This window comes from Botryllus schlosseri, chromosome 13, assembly GCF_051294905.1.
Source record: "Botryllus schlosseri isolate E-star chromosome 13, Bs_hap1, whole genome shotgun sequence".
NCBI lineage: Eukaryota > Metazoa > Chordata > Ascidiacea > Stolidobranchia > Styelidae > Botryllus > Botryllus schlosseri.
Window position 1 is genome coordinate 20504992 of NC_137248.1, and position 16477 is coordinate 20521468.

At 40.3% G+C, this 16477-nt stretch overlaps 1 long non-coding RNA gene across 1 annotated transcript; it reads left to right on the forward strand.

Moving 5' to 3' along the window:
• The first annotated feature begins 13008 nt into the window (after positions 1-13008).
• LOC145453564 (uncharacterized) lies at positions 13009-14739 on the forward strand. Its single transcript, XR_013919823.1, has 2 exons — positions 13009-14021; positions 14502-14739. It is a non-coding gene; the product is annotated as an uncharacterized LOC145453564 (long non-coding RNA).
• Positions 14740-16477: the final 1738 nt, after the last annotated feature.

Below are 16477 nucleotides of genomic sequence, written 5' to 3' on the forward strand. Positions count from 1 at the left end.
CATCTTTCTGTGGCATGTACATTGTACAAGTGCCATCTTGCCTAATATATAATATTTTTGGTGAAATTGTTATATGGCTCTTTCGGGTATCAGATATGGCTCCTTAACAAATTTTTAATTTTGTACCTAATGTTATCGACACTGCAGCAACTTGTTAATAAATTTTCTTGACAGCAGAATAATTATTCTCGTGGAAGCATAAACATGTATTTGAGAGGTTGAGGCAGTGGCGTATCCAAGGTTAAGAGCTAGAACCCCTTTACAAAATCCTCAAATTTAAGTTGCTGTAGCGCCAGCGACCAGGATCCCTCGCGATTTAGATGTACACGGCATCGCGTGCTGCGCAATGCGCATTCATGGACTGCACCACACGTTGGTTGATCAAGAGAATAGCATGACATGGGGACGCCTATATGACAATCTAGATTTCATATACACATCGTCTTCTTGATCTACGCCGAGTAATGAACAGCCTTGGAAGTTACAATACAATTACAAATCCGAATTACTAACAACGCTTCGCCATCCACGTCCAAATTGATAAGTAGCTTTCAAGAACTGCAGTTAAAATGTAGGCGTTTAGTGCAAGATTTCTTTTATCAAAGAATTGAGAAGTCGATCAATACTTATTTTCGGAATCAGTGCTATAGTTATATTTGATTTATATCGGTTATAATATTTTCCGATCGATTTACGATGAATTGCGTTATCACAGCAAAATTAGTAGCCTACGAGTTTTTACAGAGACAATATGTGAAAATGTGATTGGCGGTACTAAACTTGAGTATTGCTTCCACAACTACATTCATTGCAATAAAGAATTTATTAACTCGATGACTTTTCGTGTGCTCCTTATCGAGAGTTAACGACACAATAACAAGCATACAGAAAGAGATTCAAACGATAAAATATGGCGCCCACGACGAATCCCATGTAGTGAGCTGGAATGAGTACTACCATGACGTCACGAATTTTCAATTGTGACGTGACTATTGATTGACATGTATGGCTCTTTGGGAGTTAAAATGGAAAATATATGGCTCACCTGGCTCTTCAGACGAAAAAGGTTCCCGACCACTGGAGTAGGGTATACGATATACGGCTTAGCTTGGTCGTCTTTCGCGAAAGTGCAGATTAAAATAGACTAATAGTTAGTGGTTTGGGTTTTGGTATGAATTGAACAAAATCCACGAAGACACGAACATACATACGGTTTGTCTGTCAAATGTTACACACACTGCCGTACCATTATATGACTATTACATTCTCAAGCATGGTCCGATCGTAATTCACAAGTAATATACCTGCCAAATTGAACAGAAAGCTAAGCATATACTCTTTTTCGCAAGTTAGTCTAACGATATTCTACCAAGGACCGTAACTGCCGCACCCCAAACCCCCATTATTGGGGGGTGGGGCGAGCTCGAAGGGGACCGAAAATTATTTCGTGAATTAACATAACTTATAAAGCATTTTTTTGAAAATTAATGCATATTTATTCCATTTTTCGCGCTACGCGTGATTTAAACTTGCTGAATGTCTTGATTTTTTAGTACCCTTACCCAAGCAAACTCATGCTTTATAGAAATGGGCATTTTATCGTCGGTCATTACCGCGTCACGACGCACCAAGACACATGGAGTTTTAGGCCATACAACATGCAACTCCGACAAGTGTGCCAGAACGATCGGCAGCGTGAAAAGCCTAGCCGAAAAGGACTGCCCTCGTGATGACCGAAACTTCGACACATATACCAGTGGCGGCTCGTGACAATATCGGGTGGTGGGGCAAGGGCTGCAAGCGACTTTTTATTAAGATGACGTCACAGTGGCGTTTTCCAACGTAAACAAGTAACTTAATGATGGTACGGTAACATGAATTTGCCGGCAACAGTGATTTTAACGTATGTGCCACGAGAGGTCCGCCGGTGAGCTGTGACTTGAAGTGTGGTAACTGCGTAAACGGCGTACGGAACAAAGATTCAACACGGTTCATGTTCGCGCTAGACCTGGAAATGACTATAACTCGAGAGATAGCGTAAGCCTAACTGGAAAGGTCAACGAGTTCGGACAGATACGCAATTGTTATCTCATAGATTGGGCCTGTCATATTGAATCCAAAACATCATTCTGAAGAACTAAGAATAGCAGCCTCGGAAATTCGGTCTCGGTACAGCATAGGAGATTTTGGCCTTGAAACTGGAGATTGTAACACGACACATACGGCTTTATTACTGTCTACAGGTCTGCTGCGAAATCGCCTTTGGAAAATATATTACCGAATAAATACGTGGATGAAAGCTTTAAACTTAGTACACTGTTACATGGCATCATCGAGAAGTGGTCTCATGGCCCTTTTCGGTATGGTACACTGTCAAAATTAATGCGAACAGACCGACACCGAATTTTGCGCAAAATTTACTGAGGAATAGGCTGATCAAGTGATCAGCTGTTAGCCGCCATCGAAAACGAAATAGCTATCGCGCTTGACAGCAGGGGGTTGTGAGCAAATGGCTTGAAGGCCACAATATCACGGTGAAATTGACATTGGAGAATATAATATCAAAGTAAATATTTCAATGCAAACTGAGAATGATATCATCATCTCAGTTAACGTTACCGCAGATACACCGGCTTTTGCGTGAAATCCGCAATGCGTTGTATGCTAAAGTGTCAGATCGGAGCACATCTCTACCATACTCGACCTTGATAACGAAATTACTGCCCTAATCACTGAGTGTCAACCTTGAGACGTGGCACAGCGTTCGATACTAAAACCAAGACATACCGTGCAAAAGCTTATGGCGGATCTAGGTAAGGAGCATCGTTAAAATCAATAGATACCAATACCGGCTTGGCGTATAATCTGTTAGCGATAAATGACGAGTCAGCTCTCACTCGAATTAGGAAACGAAATTACCACTAACACAGTTCAGTGACAAACTTAAAACTTAATACAGCGTTCGATACTAACATTGAGACTTACCGTGCCAAATTTCATAACCGATCTCAGTATTGAATCTGTTTGCGATACATGACGGATCAGCACACACTCAACTTCGGAAACGGAATTACTACCCTAAACTTTAAGTAGAAACCCTGAAACTTGGGGCAGCGTTAAATACCACCATCACGACATGACATACCAAGTTTCAAGAGTTTTCATGGTGTGAAACACCATCAAAATCGACCTATACCAGCAAAGGTCGACTAAACGCATATTACGGTAATCGAGTTCAGATATAGATACGATTGTTACATCACACCTTAGGGGCGACCAGGCATATTTGCCCCGCTTGCTTGGCCATTTTACGAATAGGAGAGAGTAAATCACCGTTTCTTTATCGTGCGCGGCTTTGAGAGAATAGATAGAGAAAGCTTGTTATGAGCGCTACCGGGGCATGCCCCGGCTAGGCATTCGCAAAGCGAAAACACGGAAGAGAATTCGATTTTCGCAGAGACTTCGCTATATATGGGCATTTACAAGCGAAAGGACGAGAAGAATACGATTTTCGCTGTGATTTCGGTATATATAGATTGGTGTGCGTCTATAAATGGTAAATAATTGTTATTGAACAGAATATTAGGTGGGGCAATGCCCCAGTTGCCCTATAGGACGAGCCGCCACTGACATATACAATTATCACAATATAAACCTATATGTTTAATTGTCCACAGACGATTAAATGGCTGGCGCCGAATGTTCCAGTCCTGGCAATCTGAACCAACCGAGAGAAATGCCATCCCGTAAGAGAAAAATAATTTGCCAGTGTCGCAATCACAATTTCAAATAGTGTATATCTTTGAGCTTGGTACATTTGGGCTATCTTTTGACATAGTAGACATGAGGTCACGTAATCAAATCACGTAACGAATTCATTACAGCAACGGGCCGACCAAATATGTTTACTTATTATTTACGGGTCCTAAATTTTCCAAGACACTCAGCTCCAACGGTAAATCTGATTACGTGAACATAGAGAGGATAAAAATGTAAAGCAATATATATGCAATTCCCGATAATATTCAATCACGAAATATAGAAATTTTTCGCGCGTGGCGCGATTAGGCCACGTAAAGTACCCACCAATGAGTAGGCTATAACAAATCTCGCTCACAAGTAGCGGCGAAAAGGTATGCCTTGATGGGCTCTGGGGGTGAAGCGACTTTTCAAAATGCATGGGCCACGAGATCGGACTATCGCGCCATCACTAAAATAAAATGAAAAACTGTGTTAAGACAATTACTTATCATTATCATGTTGAAATATATTACGAAAAAGTTTAATCAATTATACTCACAGTACTTTGACTTTTAGCATTCATTTTTTAAACATTTTCACAAAATTTTTTAAGGCTTTCGCGGGGCGAACAAAACGGTGTTCCGGGCCGTATTTTTCCCCCGGGCAGTAGTTCGCCCGCCCCGTGACATAGAACCTTTTGCAAGCTTCATGTTCACACGAATCGGAGCTTTTCAGGGGGTCGCACCATCCCAAGCCATTTAAGTCTACTTGGTAGCAACAAAATAATATGAAATTTCGCAATCACAAATATAGTAACCCTGTATATCAGTAATCGGGAACCTATGGCTCGCGAGCCATATATGGCTCTTTTGGGTAGAAGATATGGCTCTTTGCCAAATATTTATTTTTGTACTGAATTGATCAATATTGCAGCGACTTTTTTCATCATTTTCACCTCGGCCAGAATAGTTATTCTCGTGGCAGTATAAACATGTCTTTGAGAGGTAAAGACAATGCGGTCTTCAGGTTTACGGGCTCGGACACCCTCTTTTCTAAATCATCAAATTTAAGTTACTGTCACGCCGGTGACCAATATCACTCGCGAATTCTATGTACCCGACTCGAAATCTTGAATTGTGCGATACGTGGATTAATCAAAGAGAAATAGCAGACATGGCGACGCCCATATGAAAACGGAGTTTTCAAATACACTTTGTTTTCCTGATCTACGGCGTGAAATGAACCGCTGTGGATGTGACATTCACAATTACAAACTCCAATTACAAACAACGCCATAGCTACCCACGTTCTTGATAGGTGAGTAGGCTATAACTCTGTGTAGTACCGGCGATAAAATGTACGCGTGTAGCGCAACGTCATGGTGTCGCTGAATACTTAGAGAATTGAAAAGTCGATAAGTAATTAGATTTTCGGAATGAGTGTGACAGTCACATTCGATTGATATCAGTTATAATAAATTCTTAGCTACCTACGATGAATTGCGTTATCAATGGAGAGGCTTGACCCGTCTGTGCCTTACCTCTCGTTTCGAGCTTTATTTTCGGACAATACACAACAGTTTTTACAGATAAAATATGACGCACACGAGAATCACCATGCCGTGAGTTCGAATTGATGCTACAGTGATGTCACGAATTTTCATTTGTGACGTAACAGTTGATTGGCATGTATGGCTCTCTGGGAGTTGGGATGGAAAAAAGAGGGCCAATATGGCTCTTCGGACAAAAAAGGTTCCCGGCCACTGCTGTATATGATGATCTCGTAACGCGCGTGTTTTGTTATCAATACGATGTCTCTCCGAAATATTAATTTCGTGGTGTCCGCTAGATGTCGGGCAACATCCATCACACTTCCATCACGACAAGCTAGAAAAGTGAACATCATAGTTACTGTGTACCTTCTGTTGAGAACACATTTCAAAAATCCAAGATACATGTAGATATTTTTCCCTTGCCTAAATCAGGGGTGTCCAACCGTGGCTGGCGGGAAGGTCATAGGTAGTGCCTAGGCTACGCAATAATTCGTAAGGCCCCTTGCTTACTCAATTACATGAACGAATTGCGCCTGCAAACAACTTTTTCCTCAACGTTAGCTTAGGTTTGCCATCAATGTTGATCTTTTTTCAGATGTTACGCACTGTTGTACAAGAGTCTGCGCAGTGAGTTCGTGAGTGTGCGCAGACTCGTCAAAATTAGAGTGAACATTGGTTGCCATACGTCCGGAATTTCCCGGGCATGTCCGAGAGGAAATTGTAAAATATGCTTACATGTCCGGAATTTAGAAGATTCGAAGTCAGCACAAAAAGTTTTCGTAACTGGACAATTGGACATTAGCAATATTATTTTCAAGCAGATTTATGCAAATAGAAATTTTTCTTCGCGCTATGCGCGATTCAGCGTACCGAATATCGATTTTGTAAGAGAACCACCACCCTCGCAAAAATTGCAATAAAAAATAAATTAAAAATAACCATCATTTAGTGATATATGTCTAATTGTGATCGCAAATATAAGAAAACGGCATATTCTTTGAGTTGGCTAAGGCCGTTTGGGACCTTTAGTCAAAGACGGTGGTTCTAAATCTGGGGGTCGCCTGCCTTCATTCTGTTGATCGCGAAGATGTTGAACGTGATCAGCTTCCAACTTATGCCGTGAGTAAGTCTTGGCAAGCAGACGTTTTTATTATTCAGCTTGCTATTTTTGAGTTTGGCCACGTAACATCTTCAAATTGGAAATGCAGTCGTGATCATAAAAGGTTGGAAACCACCAGGTGTGCAACCTGCTGTTGCATTTTATTGTAAGACATGAAAGAATCAATATTATTGACAAAATTTATCTACAAATTATAACAACCAGATGCATATAGTAAGCACCAAAACGTTCCATCAATTAACCTATGGTGGACCCAAGACTAGTGTTTTTTGGGGCTGAACAGGGGTGAAAAAATGTTGTTTTTGACCCGGTTACAACACACAACCATAGATAACCGCACTGACCCAACAGTATGGCAGGGCTGTTAAGGGGCCCACCGGTCGATTTCAACCAGCCGGTTGCTGTTGCAGACCCTAGCAATCACCAGATCTCACATTAGAGATGGCCTAATTCTGGACCTATACACCACTCCACGCTCGTATACTGTCGAGTGTCGATAGGCAAAAGTTTGCGGGTGTGACGTCATATTGACAAACAATGTGTTCATACCGCGCTGTAAACCACTAGTTGGCGCTAAAGTATGTCCGGAATTTGCGTCACAAAAACATGGTAATCCTACGTTAGCTGTGTCCAGTGTGCACGAATAGTGTCTGTTTTCATTCGGCTATTGTGATATAGTTTACTAGGGAGTTGCAAGTGACCTAATTCAACTGACTTTCCCTGTCTTATTAAGAATCGAAGAGCAAGCAGAGATTAGAGGACATGCGATCATGTCAATATATTTTGTTCACATATGACGTGCGCGTAGTAATCTCAATGTTTAGCGACGTGTGTGATTTTTATGATTTTACACGCATCATTTGAATATGAGAACACATCCGCAGTAGTTGTGTGCTATCTAAGACCTAGAGCTCGAATACCAAACATCACCCAGACTACGAATTCGAACATATATTTGAGTGATTGCTTGTAATATGATCTCCGAATCATATGGGTCAATTTCGATGACGCCCTCTTCGGTGTTAATTTATTTTGATTGACAATAACAGTGATTGTGCGGTTTCATTGCTGTCTGATCGTTGGTTTTGGGGAACTGGTTACGGTCCAAATATAAGTCAACTGCAACGCAACATATATTATTTTATGTAGGCGTTGCAATGACTACTATAGGAGAATAGCATTACTAAAATATCAAAATTCTTGTCAATGATATTCTGAAGAATGTGGTATAGGCTACAGATAATTATGGAGACATGCATTTCTCTGATTAATAGAACTTCGCAGAGAAATATGTACGAAGAAGGCCCTGTATAAAAGTGCTCTCGTGAAGCTTGTAGGGTTTAACAAACAAAGACTTCAATGATTGTTTCGTTAAGCGTTGATCGTCTATAACCGTGGTTCTCAAATTCTTTTCGACACGCCCCCTTTACGACAGTCAAAATTTTCGCGCACCCTTATCGTGATGTCAAAAAATATTAAAGAGTCATCAGTATGCCAAAAATCCCAACAGATAGTTTGATAGCATTGAAGGTCATGGCTGCTGATGAGATAATTTTGAAAGACGAACTTCGGACAATACCCAAAGTAATAACGGAGAAATCGGGTAAGTCGCGCGGAGCGCCAAAAATATTTAGTCAACTGCGTCTTCGCGCGTTGCTCCGGGTCCAGAGGCTTTCACGCCCCTAGTTTGAGAACCACTGGTCTAGCATGATTCGGAGACATAAACTCGAGATACGTACTATTAACTGATGACCATATCATGATATAGGCGACTACAGTGAAATATACTTATCGATAAGTGATAAAAGTTGTTGTAATTTTCCTTACAATAATATGCTCAAATGTAAAGTTACTTCTCTGCAAACGACTAACGAACCATGTCTGTCTTCAATCTTTGGTAATCCTGCAGGCTTAGGGATTCACTATAAGCGAGCTAATGTGGCGAGTAGCGTAGTGGTGATTGGGAGCGCCCAGTACCACAACAACAACAACTGATTTCGGCAAGGGTTCTCAACACGCGGCACGCATACGCTTATTTTGCGGCCCGAAACATCGTCGATTTTGAAAGCAATTACGGCTTACATGGTATTGCTTCATTTTAATTTAGCTACTTAGCTCTTTCATCGCACCGTTTCTGTTTTGTTTATTGATGACTGGTTGCTTGATTTTATCGAGTTGAAATTGGTACAGTTTTCATAATCGGTATTCGTCTGATGGACTCTGGTTTAAGAGAATCAAGCTGGGTAGTACACTTTTTAAATTGTTATACTTATTACCACTGACTCGAACAGATCTCGACAAGGAAAGGAAAAGTAAATCACGAAAACTGAGTTTTCAACAATAAATTAGCTTTCGCAGAGATTGATGAAAACCGATGTGTCTTATTTAGTTATTTTTCGAAGAACAGTTGTCGTGACGAAGCGAGGATGTTTAGAATTTAATATAGTAGACTATACCAGTTCTTTTCAACCTGAGTGACTTTTCGCACTTGTGCGAATGAAAAAAAATTGCAGTGCGAATGATGAAGGTGGTGCGAATGGTGAGAATGCAAAATCCGGATGAGTGTGAATAAAAATCGTGAATAATCGTTAATTTTTCCGACGTGGAATATTTCAAATATACCTAATAGGAAATCCGAGGACAGTGTAACCGTTGTAGTTGAGACGCAATTGTAAAAACTTGTTCAACTTTCGACGCACCTCTAATCGTAGCTCTCACACTATAATTATTGCGCAACCAAAATTCCGGTTTGGAAGCTGGTGCACTGGCAGAGTATATCAGCTCGCCTGAGCCAGCGACAGGCTGAAAAAATGACGTCAAATTGACTTTCAGCTTTCTTTCGCTAAAACATCATCACATTTTCGTAATAACTTTTCGATTAGCGCGCGGCACGAGGATAATAGTAAATACCATTATTACAGATCACATTTGCACGTTACTGTAACGCAAATTTTTACCCATCCAAGATTTATTAAAGTATGGACCGCAATTGGTATAATTTTGGGTCGACACGGTGCCATCAGCTATCTGTTAATATGCATGTAATATTTGTTGAATTTATTGAGAAAATCCTGCCATTGTTTTTACATATTCAAGGTCACTGTGTTGGGTGCTGTAGCCAATAAGCGAGACACGCAGACAATATGAATTTATCACGAGAATTAATGATAGGATTTGTCCTACTGGTTTTTCTGGAAAACATGATCGAAAATCGTTGGGATGAACTAGTGTCGGGTGAGCAACGAGCGAGTTCAGGCCCATGAGACTCATTCATTTCATCATGAAGACGTAAAGTTTTGGCCAACGAGTCGCTGATAAAATGCGGTCCCTAAAACATAAGCGTCGAAAAAACGTTGGCCAAAAATTACCGATGCTGGACGGCCAAACCTTTCGACATGGATTTGCTCCGTTCTCGGCACGGAATAGTCTCGTTCTTGCAGTCTGAGTAGACAGTATAGCGACGGTAGTACAACTGCGACACGCAGAGGAATTTAATTCTCCATAATTCGAAATCGCGTTCGTCAGTCATGTTTTGTAGAGCTGTGTTGGGTATAGCATTGTGGAGTGCGCGTTCTGCATGTCATACATGTCCGTAAAATCGTAGCCCACTGCTGCATTATTAAAAATGAATTCATTTTCGTGGGTGAGGCTAGGGTCACGAAATGCCACAAAAACTCAGATTTTAGTGGTAGTCTAAAAAGCTGCTTTACCGTTAACAAACTGTTCTTAAGTAAGATTGAGCTAAATAGCAAAACATACGGTATCGTAAAAATGGGAAATCGATAAAAAAAACAGAACACAAGTTGGAGCAACGTATCATAAGGTAGCGAGCTCTAATGTGCCTACTCTCCTTGGTCGTTTTGAACCATATCTTCCAAGACATAAGGCAAAAGTCTCAACATAAACATGAGAGTTTTTCGTCGTTTGGACAAACTTGAGCCACCGGGACCTTTGTGTCAGCTATCAAGAACGACTTTTGCCAGAAAGCATTATTCACTCGCGACAAATACGCTGTATTTTGGATAGGAGCGCAGAACAGATTTCAAGATCTGGCCATGCAGGCACTAGTATACGTTCTCATTCGGGCTATTGCTGGACTGTCCATCTATCATCGCTTATCTCCATATTATAAGAAACTTCGCATTCTTAAAGTTGAGGACATATATATTTTTGAAGTAGCAAAGTTCATGTATAAGTTTAACAAGCAAGAAGTTCCAAATTCACTTGTTAACTACTTTGAATACTGCATGCATATACACAGCCACGGTACTCGATCTAAGAGCTCTTCCAACCTATTTATGTCTAATTCCGACAATGCTTTTCCTCCCTTGAAGCGTGCTGGAATTGATGTGTGGAATAAATTACCCCCGCGACTGAAAAGTATGAGCTTTCCGTCATTCAAGGCGGAGTTCCTTGACCTACTTCTCAGTAAGTACTAATCACCATCGGATGTATTCCCCATCTGCTATCGCATCAAGGCATCCACTGTGTAGTTCGTTGTTGTTTTCCTGTTTTCGTTTTTTTACAAACCACCATATCTAGTAAGCATGAGCGTATGTATCTATATACTTGTTTCTAATCTCCTAGGTTCCGGCTTGACATGAAGATCGTAAGGATCATATCGCCAGCACCCGTCTATACCGTTATAGAGGCAATTACACACTATTATTACTGTGTATGTGTTTTTGTTTTGTTTTGAGCATTTTTTCATGCTTACTCATTCTGTTTATTCCGGTTGACGAAGAAATAAATCTCTCTCTTTCTCTCTCTGCACAAAACCCAACAACTTTTTTGGCGTCGAAGGGTTTTATTCAAATAGTTGTAATCAAACGAGCGAAATAAGTCGCCTTTTCAATGAGACACTTGTTGGCTTAAGCTCTTTAGTAGCCAATTTGTTGCACACCTGAACAAAATTTTGTTAAGTATCTTCTTCATCTTCTTTTTGTAAAACAATTTTCGGTTAGTTTGTGCGAATGAAATTTATTTTACAAAAAATAGTGCGAATGGAGCTCAAGAAGGTTAAAAAGCACTGGACTCCACGATTACTTGGTAATAATGTTGTGCGGCCCGCAGCACTTTTTGATGTTAAAATGCGGCCCGTTATACACGGGGTGTTGATAACCTCTGGGTTACGGGATCATTTCTTATAAAGGTAGACACAAGATGCGCCGTATATGTATACCCCCATCGCCATTGCCACAAGTCGACAGCTCACAAATCACGAGGAAAAATATATGTTTTGTATAAAATTACCGTTGACGTCTAAACATCAAAATTGCGGGACATGAACAACAACAGAAAGCTGAGATTTCATTTCGAGTGAAACGGACGTAATCGATTGCATAATATGATAGAGTCCAAATCACTGCTTGGAATCTGTTTGATTTGTATTTCTTCTCCAATTTCAACCATGCCGAACTGCACCGATAGAGTGAAATTATCGACGGATAAGTAGGAATAATCGCTGTACCATGTCACCCTGAAATTACGCGTGTGTGTCGGCTTTGTTGTTCTCATTGTCCAGAAACAAAACCTTTTTCTACCCATAATTCTAGGTGAATAATCAAGTAGTCAACACAGTATGAAACGAATTGAAGTCATTAACTTGGCAGTGTTTCCTTGAAGATGCATAAATATACCGTAACATTCATTAAGTCTAATTGAGAAGCTACAAAAATAATAACACAATCGTGATTATATAACATTGATATTGCAAATATCGGCAAACCGTGCCAAGCTGATCGAAAATAAAACAACAATCACGTCACATGGGAATAAAGAGGATAGCCAATGGTAAAGTTTATGGCGATGTAGTACGAAATCACGAATTCAATATACCAACTATGTCATCTGAGGTCAACCCAACAGTGGCGCTACATTGGACTTCAGTAAACTAGTATAAAAAGGACCGCTTATTCAACGAGAAATCGAACATGTGATCGATTTTTGGAACCAATATCAAAACCGACGGACGGGTCGATGAGATGAAAGTTCGATTTGGCGCAAAGATTCTAATTAAGGGAAGTGATGAGGAATTCACACCGAATGATTTCATTCGAGAGTCATTCCGTACAAATGTCTCATGCATCTGATAAGGCAAAAGTGTGAATTTTATCGATACCAAACGGAAATGGACGGATATATCTCGGATACATTGTGAAAGCAATTGTTTTAATCATTCCTCAGGGACATTCTCGCCCACCGCACTTGAAATACCTCCTTGTCATTGAGCAATAGTAGCGTAAAACTCCGTAGTTATTTTCCATCCGCCCGATACTCCTGTAAAATATACGCAAAGTGTAGGACCATAGGTATTGTGTTGACAACGCATCACAGCATATAGACTACACAGAATGTCTCGAATTATTCTGAAATAGCCCGTGATTCCGTTTAGTAAAATTCGAACGAAATCTAAATTATTCGAACACACCAGAATGGACAACGGTTGATAGCATGCTGGATGACAATGGGTTATTGGCGTCCGTTATGAAATAAAAGAGATTGCAGGTATTGTAAAGCTCAGGGTGTTGTATGTCAATCGCGGTAAACAGAAACCTCTACGAATACCTGCACAACATTTTACACGTGTAGGCCTACACTGTAAAAAATCTGGTAGATTTACTGGGAAATCTCTGTAAATTTTGCCACGAATTACCGGTCGCAGCCAATTACTGTGCGTAGCTTGTAATTTTACATTTTGATATGTAATATTACCTTAATCTAGCTGTAAAGTAAGTTACCAGAATTTCTTCGCAAAATTACTGACAGTTACTCGTTACTGCAGTTTACCGGGCTATTGACAAAATTGATTAGCTTCAAAATCGCTGCAGCCAATGTATACGTAGAACTGAATGTTACTGATATATCATTCTAGAGGTGATTTGACCTGATTGAACCTCGTTTGCGAGACTGGGGTCTGTCATACCGAAATTGTTGGCCCTAGTATCAATTTAAGCTTATTAGGGTATACAAGAAATAACTGTCAATCGTAGCTATTGTGGTACACCGTAGCCATATTATATTATAAGGCAATGGCTGTACGGCCAGTCTCGCTGGTTACATTCGTTGTCACGGATAAGGCTGATTAGTTAGAAAATTAGTTCAGGATGTATAATATTGCTCCGGGAAACTAGAAATATCAGCACCGCATGCTCAGCTGACCATTTGTTAATGGCGGACAAGGCGACATGTAATAGGTTACATTAGGGGACTGGTTTTTCCGAGATTCGTAGTAAACAACGAACGCACAACTGTGACATCACAAGCAGCGCCTGCTGGTTAAGTAAGTACAGTAAGTAGTGAACAACACATGGAATAAATATCAATTTATACGAAATTAGATGAAAAAAGGGACTATATGTAATGATAAATGTTTCTGTATGGAAAAAACGACCTAGATCAAACATTATAACGTGACCAGTAAATATTATTGGTGTCATATGTCAGAGGATGAATACCATTTATTTCGAAATCGTTCGAGTGTCGTCTGGCCAGTGGCTATTAGTGAGATTTGAGCAAAGGGTGGAACGAAGCTTGTTGCGCTTGAAGAAAGTGGACACGATCGTTGAAGATTCCTAGGAATGCTGAATGGAATACGCATCTTAAAAGGTAATACAGTACTACATAGTATTTGTTATCGTGAATATCTGACTCTGCACACCAGCCCTTGATGACTTAGATTTCATGATTGATATATTTCATTCGCCGCATTCTCTGTTCTATTTTGGGATATTTGTCGACTTATATAGTGACCACATACTCCGCCGCGGAGGAGTTGAAACTGTTGGCTTGGTAATGTCATTTTCGGGCCATAGCATAGAGATGTTTTCATCCACTGCTGGGTTTGTTTGCCACACATGCCACCTTAAATTAGGAACCTTTTGCTTCCATACAGAGATAAAGTAAGTCATGAATCTCTGCTATGTCATGTAAAAGGCGGAGCCGTCATCACACAATGTGCCAGTACTGGTACTTCAAAACATGTTATATTTTTGTTAGCCTATTTGTCTTAGTCTTTATAATGTCATGTCCACTGTCCAGGTTATGAACTATGCTTTATATAGCGACTTACGCATGAATTCTTTTTAGTGGAACTGCAAGATACTAGTTACATAGAAGAAATGAGAACGAGAAAAAGAAACAATTGGAAGTTTGGCCGGTGGTGGAATTAATTCACGTTTTCTTGAGACCACTCGTGTTACTGCATGTCTCCTTAAGAAGAATTAGACCTCCAGCAGCAATATTTTTCCATCGATAACCACTTCATCGTGATATCATGAATGAATATACAGTTTGTTCCAATTTCGTTTTGGGGATGTAAAGAAAATGTTGCGATATTTTTGCATCGGGTTGCTTTGCGATAGGTATGGATGTACGTGAATTTACATGGTATGTAATCCTGATTTACAGGGACAGAATGTAGGTAGGTAGGCGGTAAAATGACAGTCCCGATCGCAAATGTACAGGAGAACATGTAGATTGGATATACCGGAGGTGACTGTAACATTACAGTCTGGCGTGTAAAGTGAGATTACCGGACGAGTGTAAGTTAAATTTACATTGACTAACAGTAATGTTAGATTACCACGAAATGTCTGGCTACCGTGCTTCCAAACATTTCGCGGTAAATCGAGGTTTTTATTTTTTACAGTGTACACACCGCCATAATAAGGTTATGTATAGCTATTGTGCGTCATCGCTATCGAACCGCTAGTAAATAAATATGTTTCAGTTCGAGTGCTGTTATAATGCTAAGCATGATCATTTGTTATCCGGAAAAACAATTTGCACGATGCTTACTGCAGCTCGCTTCAGTGATCGTTTATCAACATGCCTTGTCGCAAATGCTTCGAGTGCCACGAAAATGTGGCGGTTAACATACGAACACATTGAACACCAATGGCAGGGATCATGCAAAATTGTGATTAGGGAGCTGTATAAGTTTCTGGGATAACATATAGTTGCTAATGTGTAACAACGCAGAGCCGGTAATATGATAGTTTGCTTCAGAAAAGCAATGTTTGTTAGCAATAGTAAATAACTACCGAATAGGCTGCTACACATTAGCATAACCTCACTGGTGCTGGCAAGTGTTATTGGAAATCAATCTATAAACCATGAAATCCCGTACACTTCCTCGCTGATTAAAGATATCAACGATGAGTATTCCGGGTCTAAAATAACACGCACCGATCATTATCTGCGCAGCTGCATATATGCCTATAGACCAGTGGTTCTTAACCGCCGGTCCGCAACGACATTCCTGCCGGTCCGCCAGGTATATTACAATTTTAAACTGATTCAGAACTTCGTGAGGTAACATATTCAATATGACTTGAAGTTCAAGCCGTGTCGTTTGGCAACATGCAAGCGTCATGTATATGCTGACTCGCTAAAGCGCGCAGTTTGTGCGATCATTCGTTTTCGATTCATTCATTTTTTGTTGGAGGACTGTAAATGCATTACCCCAAACCCCCAATTGGAGTGGGGCGAGCTTGAAGAGGTCAAGAATTACTTTGTGAATGAGCATAAATTATAGAGCATTTTCTTGAAACCTTATACAACTGTTTTAAATTTTTTTCGTGCTTTGTGTGATTTAGTGTCACTAAAAGTCTTGGGTGCTCTCTTCCCTAGAAATACGCATGATATATACAAATAGGCATTTCGGCGTGAGTCATCACCGCGCGTATGACGCACCAACGCATAATCAAGTTGAGGCTAACATGGGACTCCAAAAAGTGTGCCAAAAAGTGGGCAGTGAGGAAACCTTGGCCGAAAAGGACTGCCCTTTGTTGGCCGAAAACTTCCATATATATGTATATATATGTCTAATTGTCCAGAGGCGCCTAAATAGATGTCGACGAATCTCGCCGTCCTGGCAATCTGTACCCCTCAGGACAACTGCCTTACCACAGAGAAAAATTAATTTCCAGTGAAGAAATACCAATTTGGAATCGTAAATTTCTAGCAATATATATGCAATCATCAATAATATTGACCGATTCAGTCATGAGTTATAGAAAATGCTCACGCTTTGCGCGGTTACGCAACATTTCGCCTTTGCC